General features: G+C 41.9%; 1 protein-coding gene across 1 annotated transcript in view; it reads right to left on the bottom strand.

Annotated features, from left to right (window-relative positions):
- Positions 1 to 17,483, bottom strand: part of TMEM245 (transmembrane protein 245) — a 1,232,464-nt gene that overhangs the window by 20,076 nt on the left and 1,194,905 nt on the right. The gene's annotated exons all lie outside the window — the stretch shown is intronic.

Genomic DNA, 17,483 nt, shown 5'->3' with positions numbered 1-17,483 from the left:
TTTATTCCGAATATGACGCAAATGCACAGCCATGACAGAGTCAAACTGCGACAAAAGTTGCACTTGACCTAAGAAATTGCCATTGCCATAGGTGTCCAGGGCATCAGTTGTACCACGGAATGCCATGTTCCATTCTGCCAAGTACTGGACAACAACAATAATGTGTTCTAACACACTACGCCAGTGAGTTATCTCCTTTTCAACCACTGCTTATCTCTTATCATCCATAGTCTGCCTACTCTTTATTCTATTGTCCAGTTCCTTCCACTTCATCATGCATGCCGTATGCTCTGGTGCTCAGTCATGGCTGTGTAAAGCTTTGGACATCTCTCTTCATGCTTTGTAACCACCTGACCTGAGAAGATGGTGAGAATGTCCAAACAATTTGCATGCAAAACAAAACAGTGCGTCCTTTGAGACCGAATATGTCAGCCAAGTGCGTTTTGCGCTCTCTCCATTAGGCAGCACATGGAAATAGTTCTCAGATGTAAATCTTCTTTTCATTGACTGGGAACTGTGGTAACACCACTTGCACAGGTCCATGCTGAATGGCAGCTTCCCTAAACTCATCCCTAATCAAGTCTGGTCAAGTCCCTAAATCCTCCAAAGAGGTAGCCGACACTCCCTGCAAGTCATAAGCCACATATGTCACTACGGAAGTATGGGCTCCCTCTGTATCAAAGTCTGGTGATCCAGGCAACACCTCTACAGGTGAATCTGCATTTGCTGCCATGCTTTAACCCATGGTAATGGCTGTAGGTCCACAGGAGGTAGCCTGTGGTGTGGCCGCAAGACAGTGGTCACTTTCTAGAGAAAGGATGCTGGCCTCACAGTGGTCAGACTGTAAAGCAGAACCATTGTGTTGTCCTGAAGGCAGACTTCCTGAATCTCCCCTCTCCGATGAGTCACAGAAAAATTTCATAATGGAACCCTGTCTCTCTGCATCCTCATTCCTCTGCTGCTGAAGCTTTCTTTTTGCTGCTCCTGACAAATATGTACGCTTCATCTCTAACTGGGAATGGAAACAAAGCAGAATTACTACACATGCAGACAGAGTCCTTTTGTCATACTGTTATTAAAAATGCTTAATGACTTGCATTGACATCAGTCACTATTGCACTGCAGGCAGAAAGACTGAAGAATGACTAACCAGTAGGCACAAACAAGTAATGAGAGGCCCAGGTTACAGTTTCATGTTAAATATCGAACACTAGAGGTGAACTTCAGCTTTTTCTACACAATTCTTCCCCTTTCATCCCCCTAAACATGTGAAGAGGCCACAAATGATGCAAAAGATCGATATTACAGACTCTCAGACTAAAGTGTGAAAGAACTAATGACCAGGAGAGGCACAAGTTTGAAGGGGAACACACCAAACTGAAGCAAGACAAATGTTACGGTACAATGCAGACTACACATGCCCACTACCTCTCAATCTCTTAGCAAACTTGAACAAACCAAAATCATTGGTTGAACAAAGGAGTGAAATCATGGATTTGCTAGAAAACCTCATTTGTGAGGGATGTAGAAGTGGCACACAGATTGGGAGACATTCCCACAACTCCTCAACACAGGATCCGTGTACAAAAGCAGAAATCCAGGGAATGTACCATGCATTACGTGGAGTCAAAAATCAAGCCGCACCTCCACAGCTGAAGTCAGTAATCAAACTGTTCAAAGTACTTTTCAAAATCTTTATAAAAATCTTTAAAAACTTGTCATAAATACAAGATAGCACACAGACCCTTCGGTCCTCGTGTGTTCTCCAAAGGCGTTCTTGACAAAATTTTACAAAAACAGTGTCTATAAAATCTTTCAATACTGTGTCATACAGAACATTATATGAAACCTTTAAACGCTGTATAGCTGGTTAACACTCTCCTAAAGCCTCATAGAGAGTAGATACTTCGATATTATGCAGTTAGTTAGCACTCTTCCCGAATTCCACAAAGATGAAACATAAAACTTTAAACGAAGCCTTTGAGTGCTACGTAGTGGCAGATGCTCTTCACAAAAGTATTTTTCACGAAACGTAACTTTAAAAAAATATATATGGAAATGAAAAACAAGAAAATAGAACACTTAAGAAATCTAGTGTGTTTGTTCCAATGAACCATCCAGCAGTTGATTTATTCACTCGAATGTGCAATGATAAAGTACAAAAATTAAGGAGGGGAAAGGATACTAAACACTTTCACAATATATCCTCACAAGAAAGACAAGCTATATTTAATTTGCAACATAATGAAGACATAGTGTTGAAACCAGCTGATAAAGGAGGAAGTGTTGTAGTTCTCTCGTCTGAATGGTATAGAACTGAGATGCAAGATATGTTAAAAGATTCAGTGACTTATCTAGAAGTCAATTCTCGTAAACTTGATATGCACATAAAGAAGATCCAAGATCAACTTTATTGTATGCTGCTAGAAGGTAGTATAAATATTGAGCAATTTGACTTCTTTAAAGTTATTCATCCCACTATTCCATCTATAAGTGGACTGCCGTAAATACATAAGAACCTAGTTAATCCACCTCTTCGTCCAATTGTAGCTGGACAAGGATGAATAACTGAAATTATGGCTCTCTTTGTTGAGAAAGAGTTGAAAGAAGTTTTAGCTAACATTCCTAGTGTCTTAAGAGACACAGATGATTTTTTGTGGAAATTGAAAGAAGAAATGGATGCAATAGTGAATAAAACAATCTATTGCTAACTACAATGGATGTTGCAAGCCTTTTTACATCTATCCCAAATGAGCATGGAATAGAAACTGTTAGAAAAGTTATTGGAGAAACGACCAGTCATAATAATGCAAATCTTATTTGTTCTTTACTTGAAATGGTACTTGAAACTAACTTTTTTACCTATGGTCAAACCATCTACTGGCAGCGTTGGGGGGTAGCTATGGGCACCCCCTGCGCCAATAGTTATGCTAATATAGTTTTATCGGACTGGGAAAAGCAGTACATTATTAGCACTATGAATCCTTGGTATCACCATGTCAAATTCTATGGCCGCTTTGTAGATGACCTTTTCTTGTTATGGGAAGGTGATGAGTTTCAATTCATACAATTTTTACAGTATCTAAATGGAATTACTTCTTTCCTGAAATTGACAAGCCAGTATTCACACCATCAAGTCAGCTTCCTGGATGTTTATGTTACTCTTAATGGAGAAGGTGGAATGGAGACCTCTCTTTTTAGAAAAGCCACTTGGAGAAATCACTATCTCCATAGAAATAGCATGCATCCTAGGCATATCACGAATAACATAATAAAGAATGAATTATCTAGAATTTCTAAAAGATGTACACAAGAAGAAATTTTACAGCAGGAAATGATTGATTTGAAAGAACGTTTACAAACACGTGGCTACTCTTAGCAAGAAACTCAATCTACGTTAGTTAAATTTCAAAGAAGCCAAACTTTGAATTTTGACCAAGAAACAAATATGATGCAACAAGAATCACAGTCTCTAAGACTAATGATAACTTATAGTACTGACAACAAACAAGTCAAAGACATAGTTTCTAAATTCTGGCCTATTCTTACTCAAGATCCGAAGCTCCGATCTATTGCAGGGACCAAACCACGGTTTGGTTATAAAAACAAGAAGAATATTAAGAGGCTTCTATGTACAAAAGATGGTTTACCAAGACCAAAGTTAGCTGGACGTAAAGAGACTTTTCCATGCGGTAATTGTTCCGCTTGTGAATGTATAGACAGCAGTAATACTTTTAAACATCCAAATACAAGTCATGAGTATATTTTTAACTGCAAAGAGACTTGCACTTCTCAGAATGTAGTTTACTTAGCAACCTGTAAAAACTGTACTTCACTCTATGTTGGCAAAACCAACCAAGTCTTTAAAAAAAGGATATTATGACATCTAAGTGATATACACAAAGGAGATGTACATAATGCCTTGGCGGTACATATAATTAAATTTCCGAAACATAGTTTCACCTTTAAGGCCATTGATAGAATTTATGAAGGGATTAGATGAGGTGATATCAGTAATAAAACTGAAGTAAGTGAAACTAAGTGGATAATCAACCTACGGGCAGATTGTCCTCCAGGATTGAACACTGTCATCCCTTTAAAACCAACTTTAAAAACTAGAAGACCTACCACTGCTTAATGGAGAAGGTGTGCCTTTCATTGAATGTAGCTATAGGCTGTTAACATCTTTGAAACAAGGAAGTGTGTTGTCCTTTATCTTAATGCTCATTGGTTATATTTTCTAATAAAGAAAGGAATGGAGTCCCTACTTTCTATGATCTGAAGAAGGTTTCACCGAAAGCGCTTATCGAGTTATTTTGGAACGTTCATGAATTTTCGCTTTATGTTCTATGTTATGTGCAGTGGATATAACTAACTGTATAGTATCGAAGAATCCTTTTTGAAGCTCTAGAGAGCATTTACCAACCAAGGTTTCTTTGTAGCGTTCTGTGTTTATTGTTCGCTACTTTTGTGAAGAACGTCTGCCACTACGTAGCACTCAAAGGCTTCGTTTAAAGTTTTATGTTTCATCTTTGTTGAATTTGGGAAGAGTGCTAACTAACTGCATAATATTGAAGTATCTACTCTCCTGAGGCTTTGGGAGAGCGTTAACCAGCTATACAGCATTTAAAGGTTTCATATAATGTTCTGTATGACACAGTATTGAAAGATTTTATAGACGCTGTTTTTGTGAAATTTTGTCAAGAATGCCTTTGGAGAACACACTAGGACCGAAGGGTCTGTGTGCTATCTTGTATTTATGACAAGTTTTTAAAGATTTTTATAAAGATTTTGAAAAGTACTTTAAACAGTTTGATTACTGACTTCAGCTGTGGAGGTGCGGCTTGATTTTTTACTTTACTTTATTTTGTTTACTAGTCGCCACGTTAATAGTGAGTTATACACCTTTCACATTTATGCATTACGTGGAGGGTATGAAACAAGAAGTCCATTTCTGTTAGTAGCCTCAGCCCTCCGCATTGTGCTATGCAATCATTTTGAGAGAGAACAGGCCAAAAACCAAAAACATCTGGAGACAATTCTTGAAGGTCCCATCATCCTCCTAAACTGTCAACATAATTCAGACAGCCAAAAAACTTGGATAGCAGAGCAGTGTTTGCAGTAGTATGCATTAAAGACAGCTCACCCCCCCCCCCATCTCAGCACAATTTTGGATGAAATGAAAACAAAATTAACAATGTGTTTATACAGTCCGTGACCCCCCCCCCCCCCCCATTACAAAAAAATCTTCAGGCAAACAATGGACACTGCAACATTCGCACAGGCCCTAACCACACTCCCAAACTTTCAATACAATAGCTATGGACAAGGAAAAAATTGAAGTCATTGCAGTAAGGCATATCAAGGACAGTTACAGCACTATAAACAGATAGCAGAACAGTGTTTGCTTTAGCAGGCATTAAGATATCAGTACTTCGTTTGTGTCTTTCACCTTTTCCCGGTTAGGGGTCGCCACAGCGGAACACCAGTCCGCTAATGATTGGCAGTTGATTTTTACGTACCGGCTTGCCAGGCCTGACGCACAACCTTCAACGAAGGTACGCCCATTCACACATGTCTCCACGCAGAAGACGCTCTAGCTGAGATTCGAACGAGACAGCGTCTTACTGTGAGGTGACAACGCTACCGCAGCACCACCACTGCGGGTCCATTAAGATATCAGTACACTCTACGGAATTCTTAACCCCCCCTCCCCCAAGTCTAGGCAGAATTCTAGATGAAGTGAAAACAAAAAGGTGTAGCATAAACAATGTGCTTACAGTACGTGACCCCCTATTAAAAATACTCCAAGCAAACAATGGACACTGCAACATTCTCAGAGGCCCTAACCACACTCCAAACCTTTCAACACAATAAGTACGGACAACGAAAAAAGTTAAGCCATTGCATCAGTAGTACATTGTTGGTAAACACAATAGTAGTGTAACAGGGTTTGCATTAGTATACATTCAAACATCTACACCTTCTGCAACATTCTCACAGCTGCTAACTACCCTCCTGACATTAGGCATGGTAAACAAAAGTACAAGTCCTCTCAACCTCCAAAGAGAATAATTCAAACAGCCAATAATAACTGCAGAACAAGACGTAACATCAGGGATAGTTAACAGTACTATAAACCTAGACAGCAGAACAGTGTTTACATTAGCATGTATTAAGATATCATGCCCCATCAACCACCAAATAGCATAACTGCAGAACAAGTGCATCGGACACGGATATCCTTCAGAAGGGACTCACGGAAACAGATAGCTGGTGCCAGAGCCATGGCCTGAAGTTAAATGCCAAAAAATGTATAGTCATACCCTTCGGGAAAAACAAGGTAACCCCAAGCTACCATATAGGTGGCAATCCACTAAGCACAGAAGAGGTTATCAGGGACCTGGGGACCCAGGTTGACAGTGGCCTTTCTTTTGACACTCACATTGCTAAAGTGGTTAGAAAGACCTTCTACATTGCCCACCTGATCATGAAGGGATTCACATCCAGATCTAGTGAGGTCATTGCTCCCCTGTACTCTTCACTTATCAGACCAATGATAGAGTACAATGCCCCATTCGGGATGTATCTCACCCGACATCTGCAGCAATTGGAGAGACCCCAAAAGTTCTTCACCAAAAGGATAAAGGGACTCCAAAATCTGTCATATGCTGCCAGATTGAAGAAACTCCAGCTCTATTCAGTTGCATACCGTCTGCTCAGAGGTGACATGTGCCTGACATACAAGGCCATTTCCAACCCGGAATTAATGGACATGCTCCACCTCAAAAAATCCAAATCCACCAAAACCACTAGAGCAAGCGACTTAAACCTTAGCACGGATATAAATAGGACGTGCTGGAGGGATAGATTTATCACTCAGAGACTCCCTATGCTGTGGAATAAAATCCCGATCCATGTGAGGCAGAGCACCTCGCTGGCTCTGTTCAAGAGAAATCTTGACCTGTGGATGGGAGATCGTAGGTTTATCCCGGGAATCATCTCTGTGTCACTGCTGGACAGAGGCACAACAAACTAATGAGTACAGTATTTTTTCATATAAGGGGTGGCGTAAGCCACAAAAATTTGGGCTAGGCTTATAAATGCCTTAGGGCAGATAGCCTAGTATAAACCTATGAACCTATGAAGCTGTAACACCAGGGATATTTAAACAGTACTATAAACCTAGACAGCAGAACAGTGTTTGCATTAGCATGCATTAAGATATCAGTACATTCTGCGGAATTCTCACCCCCCCCCCCCAAGCTGATGCAGAATAATCCTGGATAAAGTGAAAACCAAAAACATAAGCGTAGCATTAACAATGTGCTTATACAGTACGTGACCCCCATTAAAAAAGCTCCAGGCAAACACTGAACACTGCAACATTCTCACAGGCCTTAAAATACTCCCAAACTTTCAACACATTAACAACGGACAATGAAAAAATTGCAGTTATATACAATAGTAGTGTAACATGGTTTGCATTAGTATACATTCAAAACATCTATGCCTTCAGCAGCAACATTCTCACAACTGCTAACTACCCTCCCAACAGTAGGCATTTTAAGCAATGTACAGACCCCATCAACCTCCTAACCTCTCAGCATAATTCAAACACCCAAAAAACTGCAGAACAAGCTGTAACATCAGGGATATTTAAACAGTACTATAAACCAAGACAGCAGAACAGTGTTTGCAGTAGTATGCATTAAGATATCAGTACATTCTGTGGAATCCCACCCCCCCAGCTGATGCACAATAATCCCGGATAAAGTGAAAACCAAAAACATAGGCGTAGCATTAACAATGTGCTTATACAGTGCGTGGCCCCACATTAAAAAACTTCAGGCAAACATTGAATACTGCAACATTCTCACAGCCGCTAACTACTCTCCCAACATTAGGCTTTTTAAACAATGTACAGGCCCCATCAACCTCCAAATTACATAATTCAAACAGCCAAAAATAACTGCAGAACAAGCTGTAACACTAGGGATATTTAAACAGTACTATAACCCTCGAAAGCAGAAAGTACAGTTTTGTACCTACCATAAATGTAGATGTTAGAGTATTCACCCTGCTGCAGTCATCACACTTAGGTTATCCTGCCGTCAGGCGGTCCCGCAGTAGGCCCAAATTCCAAAGTCTTGGTCCGGCGTCGGTTGCTGTCGCTTCTTCCCTGACGTCAGTGCGCCAGGGGTATATAAGAGGCATCCAACGCCATTTTCTTCAGTTTTTCTTGCCCCACATGTCAGGTGCCCCCAATAGGTAGGCAATATATATATCTATATATATATATATATATATATATATATATATATATATATACACATATAGCTATATAAAAATAAAACAAAACCCTTAGGCACAAGCAAATACACCACAGAGGTAGTATAGGATAGAGTGGTAGAGATAAGTTCAGCTAGTTCAGAGGGGATGGAGGGAGGGTAACCTGGACTGCAGCAGGGTGAACACTCGAACATCTACATTTATGGTAGGTACAAAACTGTACTATGTTCATCGTGTTACCCTGCTGCAGTCTTCACACTTGGGTTAAATCCCAAAGCTCAGGATGGGAGGTGGAGTCAGACAGGGTTAGAAGAAGCTAGTAAGCCCTGCAAAACTGCAGTGGCAAAACCAGCTCTAGTCTTAGAGTATAGAGGTAAGTGATAGTGTTTGGTGAAGGTGTGCACTGAACTCCAAGTAGCAGCTTCCAGAATATCCTTGGTTGGCACTCCCCTGAGAAAGGCTGCTGATGTAGCTGTAGCCCTGGTGGAGTGGGACTTAATGTTAGCAGGTACTGGTTTCCCATGATGTATGTAGCAAAAACGTATGCAATGCCCTATCCATTTTGAAATGGTCTGTTTTGAGATAGCTTTTCCTTGTGATCCTGTAGCATAGGCTACAAAAAGCTGGTCAGTTTTTCTGAAAGCCTTAGTTTTCTCCAAGAAGTAATGTAATTGCCTGTGAATGTCCAAAGAGTGCAGGAGTCTTTCTCCTTTGTTCTGAGGATTTGGGAAGAAGGTGGGCAAGTGAATGGTTTGGTTTAGGGCCACACTGGATACCACCTTTGGCATGAAGGAAGGATTAGTTCATAGACTCTGTCTTGATGAAAAATGGTTCCACTGCCATTAGTGCCTGTAGCTCTGAGACTCTTCTAGCTGAGGTTATTGCTAGTAGTAGGGCAGTTTTCCATGAAAGAAATTTTAAGTCAGCTGAAAAAGCTGGTTCAAAGGGCGGCAGTGTAAGCTTTTCCAGAAAAAAGTTGAGATCCCAAGTAGGTGTTGGAGCTCTCCTTGGCAGTCTTAAGTTCTTAGCCCCTCTGAGGAACTGTCTTAGGAGTGGATGTGAGAATAAAGGAGGATCCGTGCTGTAATGAGCTGAAATTGCTGAAGCGTGGATCTTAATAGATGAAAAGGAAAGTCCTTTGTGTAACATCTCAGTTAAATATTGTAGAATCTGAGGGATGTTTGGATCAAGGGGGTTTAGGCCTTTAGCCTGGTTCCAGGCACAAAATCTTTTCCATTTGTCTGAATAGGTTTTCCTGGTGCTGGGCCTCCTGGCCTCCAGAATGACATCCATAACAGCTTTGGATAAAGGTGTTTGCTGGTTGTTTAGGTAATTTGCCATGCAGCCAGGTTTAAAGTCTTGAGCTGGCTGTGTAGAATCTGATGGTCTCTCTGGGTGAGCAGGTGAGGAATTTGTGGCAAAATCCATGGTGGGCCGTGGGCCATGTTCCTTAAAATTGGGTACCAATGCTGGCGTGGCCAGTCTGGTGCAACGAATATCATTTGTGGCCTCTCTACTCTGACTTTCAGCAGTACCTTTGCTAGAAGAGGTAGTGGAGGGAAGGCATACACTGTTAATGTTTTCCAACTGAATGAGAGGGCGTCCACTTTCCAAGCTAGTGGATGGAAGGTCCTCGTGCAAAATTTTTGAAGTTGGTGGTTGTGGGGGCTTGCAAACAGATCTATGTCTGGGCGTCCCCATTTTTGAGCTATCATTGCAAATACTTGTGGATCTAGTTTCCATTCATGTGGATCCATGATGTTTCTGCTTAGGTCGTCTGCCAATGTGTTTTTCCTTCCTGGCAGGAATTGTGCTTGTAATTGAACCTGGTAAGACAGTGCAGTGTTCCACAAGGTCATTGCTTGCATGCATAGAGGGTAGGAATGTGTGCCCCCTTGCTTGTTTATGTACCACATGACTGTGGTATTGTCCGTCTTTATTATTAGTTGTTCTGGGTGTAGAAGGTCCCTGAAAGCTGTTAGGGCATTCTGTACTGCTAGCATTTCTTTTTGATTGATATGCAGATGCCTCTGATCTGTAGTCCATTTGCCCTGAATGCACTGCCCTGCCAAGTGTGCTCCCCAGGCATAGTCCGATGCATCTGTTGTCATAGTTTGCCTGGCTGTGGGTAAGGTGAAAGGCTGACCCTTGTTGATGTGACATGCCAGTGCCCACCATAGAAACTCCTGTTGAAGGCAGGGAAGGAGTGGTATCATTGTTTCCAAGCTGTGGCTGTGCTGAGTCCATACACTTTTCAGGTACCATTGTAATTTCCTCATATGCAGTTTTGCAAATGGTATTAGTAGTATGCAAGATGCCATGAATCCCAAGGCCTGCAGAATTTTTCTTGCAGGGAGTTGGGTCTTTGTTGCCATTATTTTGAAATATTGAAACAGCTGTCGTTGCTTGTCTGGCGTGAGATAAGCCATCTGGGCCGTTGTATTCAAGCTGGCACCCAGGAATATTATGTTTTGTGAGGGCACTAGTTTTGATTTCTTTTCGTTTACTGTGTACCCTAGGCAACTTAGAAGGTGTTTGACAAATGCCAGATGCTTTAAAAGAATATCCTTGCTTTCTGCTTGAATAAGGCAGTCGTCCAGGTATGGGTATATTTGAAATCCTCTTTGTCTGCAGTATGCAATTACTGGTGCCAGGCATTTTGTGAAGACCCTGGGTGGAGTAGATAAGTCAAAGGGCAGTGCAGAGAATTGATAATGCGTTGAACCTGCAATGAAGCGGAGGTATCTTCTGCAATTTTGTCTGATAGGGACATGCAGGTATGCCTCCTTGAGGTCCAAAGTGATTAGCCAAGCATTCTTGCCCAGCATGGGAAGAAGCTGCTGTAGTGTTAGCATCTTGAATTTTGGTACTTGCAGATAGGTGTTCAGAATTGAAAGATCCAGAATGGGTCTCCATGCTTTGTCCTTTCTTGGGACTAGGAAGAGTCTTGAGTAAAATCCTTGTCCTTGCTCCTGAGTAGGTACCTGTTGAATGGCTCTCATGTTCATGAGAGCTGTAATTTGTTTTTGTGTCTCTGCCCATTGATTTGGTGGCAGGTTTGGCATTCCTTTGATCCTTGGTAAGGTATGAAAGTGGAATCTGTATCCTTGAGAGACAATGTTTAGAACCCATTTGTCTTTTGTGATGATGTGCCAGTTGTCTGAAAAAAATGCTAGTTTTCCTCCCAAGGGACTTGCCAGGAGAGATTTGTTTGGTAGTTTGAGGATAGAGTCATTGTGTTTGTCTTCTGCTAGCTTGGGGCCTGTTTTCTCCTTTCTGGGTAGCAGGACCCCATTGGCGAGGTTTGTAAGGGCCCTGTGACTGACCTCTGCCCCTTGGGCATCTGTATTTGCCCCTCTGTGATCTGTCTGAAGCTGGAGAGGACCAGTTTTTTGTTGGCCAATTTCTGCTGAAACGAGGGGGTTGTACCTGCAAAAAATCCTTAGCCGTTTGCATAGACTTTGCCTTATCCTCCATTTTCTTTAAAACCTCTTCTGCTTTGACACCAAATAATACATCCTGCTGTAAAGGTGCATCCAATAATTTTGCTTTAACGTGGTCAGGGAGGGTTTGTTCTTTTAACCAAGCACGTCTACGTATGACAGAGCCAGTAACAGCTGCTCTACAAGAAGCTTCCAATGAATCAAGTACGCATTGTTAAGTATGTTTGCCCACCTGTTCAGCTGCATGCAACAGATCCTGCATTTCCTTGAATTCAGGCAGTTCTGAATGTGTGCTAATTTTTTGTTTTAACTGAGACATTAGGAATTGTTGATATTTCAACAAGTGAAACTGGCAATTTAATGCTCTCATAGCCAGAGTAGCTGAGGTGTATATTTTCTTTCCCCATCTATCTAGGGCTCTGGAATCCCTTTCAGAGGGCACAGGATTTTTAGCCATAGAAGCTTTTGCTCCCTTAGGACCCTGGGAAATTGTTTCTGGGTCAGCTACAGGGCTTTTATAAAGGAATTTGTGTGAGTCAGGTACTCTGTAGTATCTGTCTGGTTTGGCTGGAGCAGGAGGAAGATAGTCTGGATTTAAACTAGACTCCAAGTAAACATCATCCACAATATCTAGAACAGGAGGGATAGCAAGTGGTCTGTGCTGGGGTAGTAAAAGGAACTCTCGGAGACTTTTCTTAGAATCTGAGTAATCCTGGCCTTCCCAGTGGAAATGTCCCCTCATGGTATGTAAAGTTTCCCCAAAGGAGTAGACTTCAGCGGGAGATGCTGAGGGAATAGAGTCTTCAGCATCAGAATCTTCATAAGGTGGAAAAGTGTAATCCTGTTCCTCAGAAGAATCTGAGGAGAGAGAAACCTGGTCAGAGGATGCATAATCCTCCTCTTGTCTTGGTCTTTTATCAGGAGGGGGATGGGAACCCCTGATAAGGGTAATCAAATCTTCAGCCATCTTAAGCATCTGTTTCTTAGGCATGGGGCCTTGAACTGTAGACTGATGTACAGTTTTCTTTGGTTTTAAAGGAGTTTTAAGTTTAGCATAAGATTTAATGGTGAGTGTAGTCGGTCTGAAGACACCTTCTGCAACCGAAGGTGTTTCCGTTGCACTGGTGTCTAGTTCTGCTCCAGTGTCGGTAGATGGCTGCGTCGGCCCAGTAGACTCCGCTTGGGAATCCGCAGCTGTCTGGGGTTCCAGTTCTGCGGTCGGCAGGGGCTGCGTAGGCGCCTCACTGAAAACCGGAGAACCGGCGACAGGCCCAGCTGAGGCCTCGGTGTCTGGCTTATTCCTAGGCTGCCTGTCCTTATTCTTGCATTTTTTTTCAATGGCGGTCGTCGGCTGCTCCGACGGCATGATATAATTAAATTTCCTACCCAAGTAATGCCATGCGAAGTCAAAACGGCATTTGATAGTTCGTTTATTAAACCTAGCGCAAAACCGACAACCTGTGACGTCGTGGTCTGGGCCTAGGCAAGAAATACAATAGGAATGGAAGTCCTTATGAGGTATTTGCTTCCCATAAGAAATGCAATTGTTAACTTTTTCTGACATCGGACTGAGGCAAGAAAATGTTCCCCAACGGGGTACTTAGCTTTATTGATGACTTCGGACTGTAATTCAAATCAAAAATCTCAGGTGTCGGCCGACCGGCACTTGCGAACTGCTTCTGCTTCGGGCACCGCGCGGCAAGAAAGACAGAAGAAAATGGCGTTGGATGCCTCTTATATACCCCTGGCGCACTGACATCAGGGAAGAAGCAACAGCAACCGACGCCGGACCAAGACTTTGGATTTCGGGCCGACTGCGGGACTGCCTGACGGCAGGATAACCCAAGTGTGAGGAATGCAGCAGGGTAACACGATGAACATCAATGTTTGCATTAGCATGTATTAAGATATCAGTACATTCTATGGAATTCTCACCCCCCCCCCAGCCGATACACAGTAATCCTGGATAAAGTGAAAACCAAAAACAAACAAAAACATAGGCGTAGCATTAACAATGTCCTTATACAGTACGTGACCCCCATTAAAAAAGCTCCAGGCAAACATTGAACACTGCAACATTCTCACAGGCCCTAACTACACTCCCAAACTTTCAACACATTAACTACGGACAATGAAAAAGTTGCAGTCATTGCATCAGTGAGTAGAACATTGCAGTTATATGCAATAGCAGTGTAACAGGGTTTGAATTAGTATACATTCAAAACATCTATGCCTTCAGCAGCAACATTCTCACAGCTGCAAACTACCCTCCCAATATTAGGCATTTTAAGCAACGTTCAGGCCCCATCAACCTCCTAACCTATCAGCACAATTCAAAGAGCCATAAAAACTGCAGAACAAGGTGTAACATCAGGGATAGTGTAAAACAGTTTGACAAACTTCTAAAAAAACTCAAAACCTACTGCAAATTCAGTTGACAATCTACCAACAGTTTCATAAAATAGCAGCTGCAGCCAGTTCCTATCCTGAATACTTAAAAGATCCATTAATGAGCAGTACACATCCCAATCATCTGGAAAATATACATTATACCCTTACACAAAGGTGGAAACCTGACAGAACTTAAATTATAGGCCAAGAGCAATTCTTCCCCCACTACCTGAACTCCTAGAGGAATGCATTCATTCTCAACCAATAATTTACTTGCCAAATCCCAACATGGCTTCAGGCCTCATGCTGCAACTGCCCTCCTCAGTTATACCAACACCATCAATTTACAAATGATGGTATCTGGCTTTCTCAATTTGTTAAAGGCCTTTGTCAGAGTCTCTCAACAAACTACTAACTACTTTTGCCAACCTTAATCGGATCCCCCTAGCCCTCCACTTGCTCCAAAGCTACCCAACAGGTCATAAGCAGCCATAAAATGTTTCCAGTATCTACCCCCCTCTACTTCCACTCACATTAGGAGTCTCACAAGGCTACATCCTTGATCCACTTCAATTTAGTGGATTATCAACCTCAATACCGCCACATCCCTAGCACTCACAATCCAATATGCAGACATCGATACACTTGTGTTACATCTATCTTGCAACAGGTCATGTCCCAACCCAGGCTGAAATAAGCTAATCTTCACCACTTAACCCCAAATGCCTAAGACTACTGACTTAGACAGCAGCATTTCACAAAACTGCCCACCTATCCCGGCTATAGCCAACTACAATATCCTTCTCTGTCCCATTATTTATCCCCCCCTCCTTTTCGTAACCCCTATCCCATTCTCTCCACCTTTTACATATACAGCATAGATACTGCCAAAACAAAATCCTCTTGCCCCAAATAGCTAACTTACACACTCTCCTAACCAATGGGCAATCAAAATTAAATGTATATTACATTTCACATTCCCTTATATTGTCCCTCGTATAAACACATACACCAAACTTATTTAACATATTTCTAGCACCTGTGTACTAAAAAGCATTTCTCCCTGGGCCTCCACTGAAAATGGGTTCTATCCCAGTCAGACTAACCAGTAAACAAATGTAAAGTAAAACTGGTATAACCACAGCCCCTCACCCCCCCCAACCTCTTAGCACAGGAACTCTACATAAAAGCAAATTAAAACTGATAAAACCAGTCCCCACCTCCCCAATCCTCATAGCACAAGAACACCACACAAGTGCAAAACTGGTAAAACCACAGCCCCTCATCCCCCATCCTCTTACCACCAGAGCACGAACATAAAATAAAACTGGTACAACCACAACCTGACCCCCCACCCTCTTAGCACAAAAACTCTACATAAAACCAATATAAAACTGGTACAACCACAACTCTCTCATCCTCTTAGCACAAAAACTCTATACAAAAGCAAAATAAAACTAGTACAACCACAGCCCCAAAATAAAACTGGTACAACTACAGCCCTCACCCCCAAACCTCTCAGCACAAAAACTCTACACAAAACCAAAATAAAACTAGTGCAACCACAGCCCTCACCCCCCACAAACCTCTTAGCACAAGAAATATGCACAAAAAACAATCACCCCCCACAAAAAATAAAGTTAAAACTAAACCCAAAAACTTGCCTTTTATGCTTTCTACGAAGGCTGTGTCCAATACTCTGCTCCCTCTTCACGACTGAAGGCTCACCTGCTCTGCTTGCCTTCCTCAGACCACTCAGTCCCTTTGAAATTGCCCTTAAAAGGATAGTTTGTCAGACCTTTTGAGAAGTTGCCCATAGAAGGACAGTTTAAAAAGAGTAGAATCCAAAGACCACGACCGCTGCAAAGGCTTGAATCCGCCGCTGATCCGTTCCTGATGTAGTCCGTCCTCATGCTGGTCCAAACCCGGCTCGATCTCTGCACTCTGCTGCTGGTAAGGAACACTCTTCTGTTTAAAAACAAGAGAAGTGATCCTTATTAGCTGCAGGTGCCTTTTTAAAGGCAGTCTGTGCAGGGAAGTGATTTGCAAGGACCAATCAGGTCCTTGCTTTATCACTTCCTACTTTAAAAAATAAAAAAAAACAAGGACTTAGTTTGCAGGCTGCTGCAGCCAATCAGATCCCTTGTTTCAATGAGCAGACCTGATTGAGTGCAGCTCGCCAGTGAATCCAAAGGAAAAAAAAATGGAAACACAGTTCCGATTTTCGCAGTGACGGCAGGGTCCAGGAAGCCGGACTATGCAGCTGTCCATGAGGAGCCGAGCCGAAGAGGAGCAATGCCGGTCAGAGCAACCCGTGGCTGCTGAATGGGGACCCTCATTTGCGGGGAGGTAAATGGGGGTCCCCGTGGCCGCGGGTTTCACGGGTGCCTAACGCCGGCTATGCTGGAGTGTAGTCCTAACTGTGGTGTTCAGTCTTCACTGCTGCTTTCCTATTCTTCTCAGGGCTGCAACATCATGCATTTTATTTTAACCATGGATGCACGTTTTTCAGAAACAAAAAAAGAAAAAAAATGGCTTCCAGATGAAGAAAAAAATCTTGCATTAAATCTGTATAGACTTAAGTTTACATACTATGATAACAATGAAGAGGTGAATGATTTGGACAGTAAGGCAAATGATGATATGAGATTTAAGATTCTAACTATGTTGCATAAGAAAGTTAAAGCTACAACAGATTTTCTTCCTTGCACAAGTGCCCATCTTGCTCAGTTGGTTAAGTGACTTCACTATAAGGATTTACTAAGAGCAAAAAAAAGGTGTGTAAATAACGTGAGATCTGCTTAAGGGAAAACTCCTTGGCTCATAAAAACTCCTTGAAGTGTTTCAGCATGGGCTGAGATGAACAAGAAAAGTTATTATTATGACGAAGGTCTGGATACAGGGGAGGTTAATAACATATACTTTATTACTGAACATAACGCCCTGAAAAAGTATATAGCAAGAAAAAAAGCTAAAGAATGTTGACAAGTTATAGTGACCCTTTCGTTTATGGGAGGGTTGGAAAAGTCCCTTTAATTTCATACAGCAGAGGTCTAAGCATTAATGACATGTTCATTCCTATTTTGTTAGACCTAACACTACTTGGAATATTAATCCCTGGGAATTCATGTTTTGTTTGCTGTCACACACACTGAACTTTTGATAAAATATAATAGAATAAGGTTTGTCTCACAAAACCATTTTAACTTCAAATTGAATGACGTGATTTACACTCGGATATACTCTTGCACCTTGCTTTATACTCCAGAGACTGAAAGTTTAAGATAAAACGGGAGACGCATGCCAGGGACATACAGAATAGACACAAGAACAGCTGTACTTTTTGGAAAAGAGGAA

This window comes from Protopterus annectens, chromosome 3.part0 (assembly GCF_019279795.1).
Source record: "Protopterus annectens isolate FY-2018-M chromosome 3.part0, PAN1.0, whole genome shotgun sequence".
NCBI classification, from domain to species: domain Eukaryota; kingdom Metazoa; phylum Chordata; order Ceratodontiformes; family Protopteridae; genus Protopterus; species Protopterus annectens.
Note: the sequence above shows the minus strand (reverse complement) of the source record. Positions and strands in the feature narration are given on the sequence as shown.